Here is a 12,071-nt window from a genome sequence, read left to right as displayed (position 1 = left end):
CCGGTAATCCATCAAAAACGCCAGGTTCCCTCTCGTTGTCAGAGTCACTCTCATTGCCATGTGGCTCCACAGAAATGATGCCGGCTTTGCCAAAAGCTCGAACAACAGTGCAAGCAGACACGTTTGTCCAAGCAGCCACAATCCATTCGCAAATTGTGGCGTAACTCGCCCGGCGCTGCCTCTCACTCTTTGTAAAGTTGTTTGCCATCGATCATCCATTGTTCCCATGCCGCTCGCAACTTTACCTTGAACGCCCGGTCGCAACTTTACTTTGAACGCCCGGTTGATGCCGATGTCCAGCGGTTGGAGTTCTTTAGTCAAGCCTCCGGGAACCACAGCAAGCTCAGAGTTCATTTGCTTGACTTGGTTTTTCACCGCTGCTGTGAGATGGGCACGCATGCCAAAAGCATAACCGATGGCTTGAAGTTTGAACTGAGCTTCGTAGGCGTGTCTCTTTGTAGAATTTATTTTCGGGGGTTCTTAGAAACCAAAACCGAAGTTGTTTTGCAATAATGCACATAGCCAGACTTTATACAGGTGTTGGTACCTGCTAGGGGCGTCCCTTTAGCGTCCACTTACACGCCCACCCTTCACTCATTGGCGGACTTCTTCACCGCATGCCTGTCCTCACTCACGTCCGCCTTTTCTCTCTCTCTCCATATATGTATATATACACGCCCACCCTTCACTGATTGGCCGACTTCTTTGCCGCATGCCTGTCCACACTCACTTCCGCCTTTTCTCTATATAAACAGCGTGTCGGCTGTCAGTCAGGTTTTGGAACTCAGCGCATACACAAGAGGCTCCGCATTATAAGGCGTCCTGTCCATTTTGGAGAAAATTTAAGACTTTTAATGGTGCCTTATAGTCGTGAAAATACGGTACATATGAAATTTTGGTCCACATTTTAGCAAGTATCATGGAAGTTGTCATCATTGATTTGCTTTTGCGGGCCACTTAAATTAGTGATGGGAATTCCGGCTCCTTTTAGAGAGCCGGTTCTTTTGGCTCGGCTCCCTAAAAAGAACCGGCTCTTTCGGCTCCCAAATGGCTCCTCAGTTTCTTTGTTGCTTAAATAAATTTAATACCAAAAATAACGTAATATTATGTGTAAAATGAATTAGTAATGCAAAAAAATAGACACATTATATCAAATATTTATTATTTATATGGCTTTATTTATATTCTTCTAAACATACTCAACATGGAGTACAACATGGAGTGCTACAAAAATAAAAACAAAGTACAAAGACCCATCTCAAAACAAGGTCATCAAAAAGTTCCAATCTCTGAATGTGTATATTTATAAGCTTTTAACGATTTACAGTAAAACAACATAAGTAAGCGTTGAATACCACACAACACATTATAAATTAAAATTTGTAAAACAGCGAAGATTGGCATGAAGAAAAACCAAGTACCTCAGCTTTGAGGGGTTGATCCTGTTTCTCCTCTCTGTTAATATTTGCCCTGTTTTGGAGAAGATTCTCTCTTGAGGGGACAGATGTTGCGACAACACACAGCCAACACAAAATGGCTGAAAATCCCTTGCAATCATTTTACCCAGTTCCTCGTCAATTGTGTTCTGTTTTGCTGGTTTTATAGCTTTTTGCATAAAGTGGCTCATAGAGCTCTGGGTTGTACATCTAGGCAGTTGTGACATTGCAGCAGCAGCAACAGTTGCAGACACACTAGCACCTTCATTAATAGCTGGTTCCCTTGCTTGTCTTTTCTCTTCAAATTGTACTAATGGGTGGACTTTTCTGATGTGCCTGTGCAGGTTATTTGTGGAGCCTGATCTATGGGATATTTTAACCTTGCACAGTCTACACGCTGCCTTTGAACTATCAATTAAATTGAAATGAGTCCATATTTCACTGCGTTTCCTATCCATTTTCTCACCTTCCCGCTTTCCACCGTGTTGTTTTTTTTCACTAACTAGCTCTCTCGTCTCCTCGTCTGTCTTGTTCGCGTGCTGCTCAGTGTGCTGCTGTGTGTGTCTCTTCTCTAACCCCTCCCCCTTCTCTAAACTGCAGCGTGTGTGTGTGTGTGTGTGTGTGTGTGTAACCCTCCCCTTCCTCTTCTACCACGGATCTTGACCAATCACGTGCGGCTTTAACCGAAGGGGGGGGGGGGACAGGAGGAAAAAAAAAGTCGGCTCCTATTCGGACCGGCTCCCAATGAGGAGCCGGCTCCCATCGTTCACTTCAAAGAGCCGGCTCGTTCGCGAACGACACATCACTAACTTAAATGATATGGCGGGCCACATCTGGCCCCCGGGCCTTGAGTGAGATTGACACCTGCTTTAAGCTGTTTAATGCCACTCAGTTGTGGTTTCCTGTCAAATTAATCAAACAAAGAGAATTGCACTTTTTAAAGCAGGGGTGAAACACAAATGCTTCAGCAACAACATAGCAACTATAAACAATTGATTTTAGTGCTGTACTGATGACCTCGGAGAGGAGTTAAGACATTATTATGAATCGTATTTGAGTTGGCAAAAATGATAACAAGACCCTTTTATGCAACCTGACCCACTTGTTACGAAATGCACTTTTGCAGGTCTCAAAGGTTAGTGGATCTTGTCTACGAGGAACATGCGTGGCAGAAGCTGGTGGCATCCTTTGGATGTGTAAAGAGAGACCTTGTATTGTTGCATGTGCGCTTGTGCAGGAGTTGCTCAATTTTCCTCCTCGCTGACCTTGACAGTCGAACGCCTCAAGGTGATTGGTTGGCAGAAGCTACATGACGAGAAAGCTCACCAAGAGGCCAGCCAAAGTCTCTCTCTCTCTCTCTCTCTCTCTCTCTCCGCTCTCTTCCCTCCCCAGATTTTTTTTCCTCCCACACGCTACCCACTTGCCTTCCACAAGTATAAAGGCTGTTGCTATAGCGATGAAATGTGCTCTGTTTCACTTTTAGCCTCTCACTTCTATTAGCATACGATCCGCCTCAATTCCATTTTTCTTGCCACCCCGCTCTTCAAGTCACTTGGGCGTCTTGTCGACGCTCGTATGCGCTCATGGCTACATCTTGCATGCGGGTGTATCTCGGGAGAGATGGGATTATAAAGCTCATCTGTGCTGGCAGCACATTGTCCGAAGAGGCCCCCCATGTTATGTTTGATCTCCCATATAGCATTTGCGTATGAGTGTGTGAATCCTTCACTCGTGCGCCAAGCTCAGCATTTATACATCCTATTGATCCCAGCAGCTGCGCTAACCTCTGTCGCTCCTGGAGGAACTTTTAACAGCTTCCCCACGCTGTTATTTGCTATGTAACGCAAGCAGAGCGAGTGCACGTCCGAGTTGTACTATAGAAGTGTTTATGAGGCACTCGAGAGGGATCAGACTTCCGCAAAGGCTAAACAAACCTAATTTGCATGAGTAGAACAAGAGCACTTTGGGTAGATAATGATACTCTTACGTACTTATATTTACTATTCACTCTCAGAAAAGACTTTCCCGACATGCTTCTATCATGTAATACAAAATCCGTACTCGAGAGAGACCATTTGGCGGAGAGTGAACAATTCTTCAAAACAAAAGGCTTCAAACGGTTTAATGTGTCTCCCCGTCCCACTTTATTGTCAGTGAACAAAGCAAAAACAACTACACAATGTGTATTTAAAACAACCGCATAGCTTTACTTTTGATCAGTCCAAGTTGGCTAACGCTAACAAACAATACAAAAAGGCAAAAACGGGCTGATAGCATTTGTGTAGGGGTGTTGTTACCTTTCAAATAATATTTCAACACAAACAGAAGGAGCATGTCGGCAGACTAAAAACAACACTCTTGGGCATATATTCTTTATCCTCAGTAAAAACTCACCAATATCACTTTGGCTTGCTGAGGAGTTTTGACCGTCTCCATGTCTGTATTATAATTTGCCCACATTAACATTGATGTTATGGTAATCGTAAACATCGGCTACATAAAACACGCAAGGAGCAGCAAAACAAAGCACACAACTTCTCAAAGTACATTTTCTCTGGTCTGTGGGAATAAGGAGTTTAGTTTGGGACCATCTCTGCCTCTCCATATCTATTAATACACTGAATGTTTTCCAATAGACCTCAGTGTTGCCCGGCATGTTGCAACAGAACATTGTACTACCGAAGGTGTGCAACTATAAATTATTTCCTTTAGACTGTAAAGACATTTTTTGGAAAAAAAACAAACAAACTAGTGCTTCAAAATATACATTGCAGCGGAAGTTAAAAAACTTACCAAGAGACCAATGGAATTTCATGTTAGAATAGGAAAGCAGCATATGTCATATTAGGCTATTAGTACTTCACATTTATCTAAGGTGGGCAGGTGTGCTGTTTCAGAAAGTAGCAAAAAAGAAAACGTCTTATCCAGACACTCAATTTGTAAGATGCAGAAGTGGAAAGAAAAAAACCTCCCCAAATATTCATGCCTATTCTCCAGTGATTTCATCTTTTGTGTTCGGCAGGATACGGGATTTAAATACTGCACATGTGCAATTGAAATGAAAGGTCTCATGAGATTTTTTTTTTCTTTGATAAATCTATGGCATGCTTTGAGGTAAAAACATGTACCTGCTACTTAAAATGCATACGGGTTGGCAGCTCTGGGTTAACATCTCCCTAGCAATCAGTGCCGATTTGTATGCTTAGTTTGCACCGATCCTTCCTGTAATGTTAACAAAATCTTGCTGTGTTATCACGAAATTAAAGCCTACATGCAGTATCTTTATTGCTACTTTTGCACGATGGTGATTGCTTTGCCAAGCCCAGTTTTAAACATGAATCTTTCTCCGAATGTAAACAGGATCTTCCTTCATATTCTTCTGACTTTTCCTATTTTTGCTCATCCAGAATGTTGTTGAGTGAACCATTTTATTTATTTTTTTCAGCTTTTTTTTTTCACTGCAAGTCAGTAATTGCCTCCCAGGGAATCCAATGCATTGAGCGAAAAAAACTTTGCATTTGTTCTGCATTGAAAAGAAGTCTTTATTTATATGTAGACGAACGTTGCCCCCCACACCCCTTCCTCCCTCCCTTTTCCCACCCAGCCAACTTCCCCATCCGTGTTCTCATTCAACCTCATCTGTTGTCCATCTCCCCTTCAAGATAGGCAAGTAGCCGATGTGTTGTTTGGTTTGTGTGTGTGTTTTTTTTCTCCCCTGCCCGGAATGAGTCAGCTATTAGCATATTATCTTCATTATGGCGGTGATGAGATGGCTGTCACAATGCTTCAGTATTATTAAAAAGCTCTCATGGGATATTTTAAGTGCGTCAAGCAAAATTAGCATATGTCATTTCTCATCTGCCCTCTTAAACTGTATTTCCATTCTGAGATGTTTTTCTTATTTTGGCCCAACGCATTCCTCTCCGGTCTGCGCTCCTTCCATCTTCCCCCCCTCTCTGCCGCCTATAAGAAAATCTGTAATCTGTAATTTAGCAGCTGGCTAGGAAGCAGAGATTGCTGGAAATAAATCGTTTTTGGAAGGAGCGGAAGCTGGAACGTCACGCTTGTCGGGAGCAGATGCAAGACCTTGATGTCGGCTCCAGTTTGACCCTTCTGATAACTTTTCATATCAACCACTTGAAGCATCAAATGGGAAAGGAACAGCCATTCACACACAAATACCTCAATAATGATTGCCATTTGGCAATGAAAGAAACTTGAGTGAAGTACATCGGGAAATCAAAAGTGCATCTGTTATCTTTAGAACAGCTATTTTAACTGTACCTTTGATTTTTTTAAAATCCTTATTACCTTACCTTATTAACTTTCACACAACTTCCATTTACCATTTGATAGTTTGTTAAACATATCTACAAAATTGATTAAGTCAACCTGCACATAAAACTACAGGGAATCAATTTTTGAGCCTCCATAGATATTGAAGCCATTTTAAAAAAGTGAGTTAAAGTAATCTGAAATTAAGCATTTTCAAAAAGTGGGTCAATACTTACAAGATTGAGAATTTCCCATTTCACCTCCTTGTTTGGGCCTGGGAGTTTTTTTTAATTCCTGCCCATCAATCAGAGTAGGGCAGGGGTCTGCAGAGGGCGGGGCCAATGGGCATCCTCCTCGGGGGCATCCACACTGCCCCCGCTCCATGCATACTGTCACGGCAGGGTATACACTATTGCTCAAGTAGACATAAAAAAAAAAAAAAAAACGCTTTCATCCGCAAACACCCCACCCAAATATACAATGGATGTGCTGTGGATGCCCTCGCCTCAGGTGGGTGCCTGGGGCCCCCGCCCCATTGGCCCCAATCCTCTGCACGCCCCTGCTCCTGTGACCATCACGCACTGTAAGTTCGCCATAAGTGATTGGCTATTCAAATTGGAGTCCCGCAATGTTTCCCAGGTGAAAATATATAGCGACACATAGTCCAAAGTCTTTTAGTGCAGAAAGGAGGCAAGGCTGATTTAAGTAGCACATATCGCACCCAGAGGCAACCTCAAGTGTTTTGGCAGAACCCAGCAGAACATAAAAGCAAAGCGAGTGCAATAGAAGTACAGCACGCAAACAAATCTCTCAAAAGCACACGTTTTATGAAGATTACAAAAAAAAAAACTTAGTTCAGTGCAGTGTCACTATGTGATTATGCTAGGGCAAAAGTACTGGGGCACCTGGTCAGAAAACCCATAGCATGTGCAGATGAATGGAAATAAGCAGCTTCCTTTCACCCTTCTGGGTAGACAGCTCCACAAGAGGTTGGTGTGCCACTATTGGGAAATCGTTGTTCATTCATCCGCAACATTTGTGTGCAGTCACACATGCCCACGATTGCTGCTGTAGTTCATCCCAAAGGGATTTTGTGTCAACCCCCATAGATTTGTCTCAAGTTCTTCCACATCAAACTTGCCAAGCTTGCCCTCCTGGAAAAAGAGACTTTCCCTAAACACTCTGCACAGAATTGTCCAAATATGTATATATATATTAATTCTAATGATGTCATCCTCCTACACCGCTACATTAGTAGAAAGCAAGATTTAAATATTTTCCGTTTTAAACCTTGAGGGTGATGTCCAGTTGGAATTCAGAACTTTAACACCAATTTATGTAACTACACTTGCTATGGTGGATCGGAAAAGTAAATTGTTAAGAAAAAACAATATTAATAATAATAAAGCAAAAGGGAATGGTTTTCAGTCATTTAATTGTCGCAAACCTTCTGTTGTGTTACATGGATTGTTGTAAGAGTTTTATAACAGCTGAGTGTCTTTGAGACCCTGAAAGTATCTATGAGTCGGGGCTACGTGTCTTAGTGCTAATGCTAGTTAGCAGACGGCTAGAGAAACGCCAATTGACTGGTTCTTTTACACACATTTACTGTTTATTTTTAAAATAAAAACATTATTGATCCAGCATGGCTTGTCTGTGTTTCACTGTGTAAGCAGACGCTTTAAAAGTAACATTTCTACCTGTAGACTTTTATACAATTTGCTGACGTGGTTGCTAGTCATGTAGCATTAGCTATCACAGAGTACGTGGGTTGGGTGAACTCAGTGTTGACCACACATACGGATTCACAATCCTAAATATTGATTGGGTTTATCTTTTATGATTGTCGGCTGCAAACAATAAACTGCCTGGTTAAAACTAGTTTTTTTTTTAACTCATTGGGTTCTTTTTACAAATTCGTCATAAAAGGAGAAAGGGAAAATGCCCAAAATTAGCCCAGTTGTGGGTAAGTATGTCACTCACATTTGTTTTCGTAATGAGTCATTTGTTTTGTTGTCATTGTCGATGACACTTGTAATCATCAACACAAAATGTCCATTAGTCTTTGTCTTTCCACAGTTGTGTCGTGCATGTTTGCGGCTGTCTCTGTGATCCAGGCTGTGACAGATGCAAACAACCTTGTCTTCTCACACTTGATCCCTTCATCTCGCCTCTTCCTCACTCATGACCTTGACATGAACTCGTTGGAGGTTGGTCACGTCTTTTTCTTCTTTCTCTTTCAAAATCCTCCTTTGCCAGTCTTGCTGCAGGTATTCCGTCAATGGGGGGGTGGGGTGGGGGGGTTAAAATCCTACATACCCATATTATTAGGGAGAGAGATTTGCCAAAAATCACATCTTTTGAGGTAATGTGACACGAGAAGTGCTCTCGGAGTGACAGTTAATGAGTTGTGAGCAGGGTTATCTCTTTTGGATGGATCGCTTGGCGTCACGCCACCTCGGGGCATCATCTCAATTATTCAGCATATCATCCCCAACAGGCCTCACCCAGATATGCGTCCCCAGCATGAAATGACACCCTGGTACTGGTCTCGCAAAAGAAAATGCGAACACCCTTCTACAGATGTTTGGGGAGCTGATGACCACATACTGTTGGAAAGCTTCCATGCAGGTTGGAGAACATGTAGGCAGCAGAAGCTGCTGCGCCAGTTGCGTATGGTTGAGTGGACAAGGCAAAGTGACGACAGGTTGAGTGGTTGGAGGAGGGAGTGGACCCAGAGAGAAAGCCGAGAGCCCAAGACAAGGGTCAGGAAGAACTTGCCGGAAATGGAAACGGGCAGCATTGAAGTGACAGGTCAGTGAAGGTCTCATCTTTGATCCATCACACAGTTCCTTCGAGTTTGGTGAACGGAGTCGCAAATATCTGTCCGTCAATTCACTCGGATACGATGTCCACGCGTCTGTCCAGTCACATGTACATAATAGAAACATTACTACGAGAAGAAATAATTTCTTTTTTTTTCAACCATTAGTGTGACCTTAAACTTGAACAACTCAAAAATAACCAACTTAGATAATGTGGTTGTACAAGTGTGCACACCATCTTATAACGCAGCTCTAAGGAGATCAGATGTTCTAGTCGGCTTTTCCTGACAGCCCCCCCTCCCCTCTTTTAAAGTAGTAGAGGCCTGAATGTTTTGTACCGACATTGACTGCTATTTGGAACTGTTGATAATTCCATAAAACAAAATTTTGTTTCAAAAAACAAATCCGACTCTTGAGCACATGAGCAATTTGCCTAAGCCTGCAATACAGGGACACTACTTTCTCCTCAGTTGGTCAAGTTGCCGCGTAGTTTTTAAAGGATGCATCTAATTCCACGTGACATATATTTGTAAATCAGGAGCCAATAAACTTGCAGATGTTGCGTGCACATCTGCAGGACAATTATGGCTTCCGGTTGCACCTGAACAGACGCTAATAGTGCATAGGTGGGCCTCAGCGGGTCGTGCGATCATATGGATAAAGTCCACATTGAAGTGCCTGTGAAGGAGGAAGGTTTCCTGGGTGCACTAATGAGAGGGTGAAGGCAGCTGCCAACCTTTTTAGAAACCCTTTCAGAGAGGCGCTTTAGTCAAATGTCTCCCGGTGCCCTTCATTGCCGTCTTGAAGCTGGCAAAAGGTAAATGCGAGCTCATTTATGTTGCCGCATTTTAATTGGCTTGGAACCATTTTAATCATCCACTGCGGATGTTCTTGTCTTTTGTGTCTCCCGCTTATACCGCCACCCTCTTAATCTATTTGGCTCCAGATTTTGCTGGCCATCAAACTTAGCCGCAATGCTGTCCGCCTGCACTCTGTCCCTGGCTGAGCGTCTTTCAAACATCTGCCCAAGGTCATTTTGTGAGGCCACAAATGGCCACCTTTCTCGCCGCCATCACCTTGGTAAAACGATGTTCTCTGTGCGCAGACACGATTGTGTATTATTTATTGGCGGTCTAAAACTCTCCTCTCATCGGACTTGCTCTCGGGTCTATGTGATCAATCTCTCCTCATATAGTCAAGTGCTTCCCAGTTGGAGCAGAGAGTGGCGCTGAGTCAGTGGCTGACACGGGAAGCATCGTGACATTTTCATTTGCGCTCCAGCCGGCGGTCTTTCGTTGCCGTGACTGTAATGAGGTCAGCTGTGAGGCTGCGTCTACAGGACGCTGCTCTCAAGGGCATTCATAAATGATGGTGGCTATACATCAGTCCCAAAACGTATCCCAAGTACAGAAGTGCCTTGAGATCCGAGTTTTTTTCGAGACACGAGTAGGCATTGCGAGCAAAAACAGATAGGACACACCGTATGCTGACAGTCACTTCAAGTCACTTCTTAACAAGAAGCAGTTTGGCAAAATAGACTTCAAGCTATTTATTTGCACTCCCATATGAAGTCTACTCTCAAACTAAACACAAAACAAAGAGCTGCATGTGTCAAACAACCAAATATCATTACTCGCTGAGGAAAGTCTGGTTAGCTTAATGCTAATAAACAATGCAAAAATGCCGTAGATGGACGAACGAAGAGCATCAGTGGTTGTCGTTTTGCAACCCTTCAAGCAATGGCTATTTGCACACAAACGGTGGAGCAACATATATAGACTGACAAAATGCTCACAGGCATAGACTCTTTGATATAAACTGATATTTTCTGAGGCTTACCGAAGAGTTGTAGCTCTCTCCTCTGTTTCCATGAATATTTGTATGTCTGTATTTTACTGCCTCCAGGTGACCGAGGCACGCACGCCAGCAGGAGTTACGCAGTCACTCATGAATTCGTCATGCTGCACAAGCTCATTATTTACCATATAATAACAATGAGCAATACCAAAACAAACAAGAATAAACATCAGAGTTTTATATTACACTGGGGAACAATTTTTTAAAAAACTGTTGATGTCATATTTTTATGCTGATTAAAACTAGAATTGGCATATTGATTCCAAAATTGCAGTCAGTTTTTTTTTCTTTTTGGCCAGCATGCACAGCATGCTTTGTGCTCACACAAAAATGCGCGCTGTTTACGAAAAATATCGATCCCCGAATTCTTTAATCGTTTGGAGGATCTGTTTTGAAAAGCCGGTATGACGGGGCCTGTTCATCGCTGCTTTCATCTTTTCATTAAGCACATTAAAACGTTAGATTGTCTGGACACTTTAAATAAGATTTTATGACGGTGGATTTTTTTTTTCTACTCCCAGTATTTCCCTTGGGGGAACTTCATAGAGGTCGCTCAGCATCCTAAATTAGATTGCGTATGACCTTTCAGGCTCTATTTTACCATGCAGCTATGCCCCCTAGAAGTATCATGATGACATCCAAACAATCTAATTGCACACTTAGTTCGCGCAATACCAGGGTTTCGTTGCCACATGATTGCTTTTCAGACTTCTTTGATCTGCAATATTTAGGAAGGTCGAAGGACAATGGTTAAAAAACGAAATTATAATGATCAGGCGTATTTAATTAAAAAAAAAAAGAGAGGAACGATAATAACGTACATCAAAGGTTAGATTCTGAGTATCAACATGCATGTCACTGCCAATCAACCAAAAAATAAACATTATTATACTGTACAGTCAACATGGAGATGTTGACTGTGCCATATTGGCTTCAGTGATGCTGAGAAAAGCCAAAATGTTTGCTGCAGATCTACATCATTTTCGACTGTACGTGCTGTGTAAGGTGTCGCATGCATTTGAGCAATAATGTGTGCATGCTGTGGTGTGATCTAATCTCAGTTTTGGGCGTGCTGCGAGGTTGAAGGCGGGCTGAGCCGCAGGGCTTGACTGTGGTCCAGGTTGACCAGAGGCTCCGCGGGGCTCTCTGATGCTGCCACAGACACACGAGCGTATGATCCATACCAAAGCGGGATGGGAAAAATCCGCAATCCCGCATGCATTATCACTTCAGTGAACGCTTCATCTCGACATCGATTTGAAAATGTGACCACGGACACTCTTGTGTAACCCGCAGGGAGCCAAATGTCATCATGCTTCAATGCTTGCTATTTACTTTTGAATGCGAAACTTCACACAGTAAATCTTCAAATATCAGGAGAAAAACAAAACAGACCTTTGTGTATTCCTGGATCGAAGAGCAAGGGTATTTTTTTATTATCTTTCTGGACTTTTAAGAACGATAAAGACAGATGTTTTTGTTTTTTTGTTCCTTTGGAAAAAAATAGACATTGAAGATTCTACAAAGGCATGACAGTCTTGATAAAATCAAATGTTAAGCTGCTCCTTGCTCTGAAGCTCCGAGAATGTCGTGTCATGTTGTTTCCTGATGCAGGAAATATAAAATGTGAAAAAAACCATGAATGCATCTAAATACATGTCATCTTTTCCCATTGAAT

The sequence above is a fragment of the Hippocampus guttulatus genome, chromosome 8 (genome assembly GCF_054856545.1).
Source record: "Hippocampus guttulatus isolate MCC_2025c chromosome 8, RoL_Hgut_1.0, whole genome shotgun sequence".
In the NCBI taxonomy this organism is placed as follows: Eukaryota; Metazoa; Chordata; class Actinopteri; order Syngnathiformes; family Syngnathidae; genus Hippocampus; species Hippocampus guttulatus.
This window is presented reverse-complemented; position numbering follows the sequence as displayed.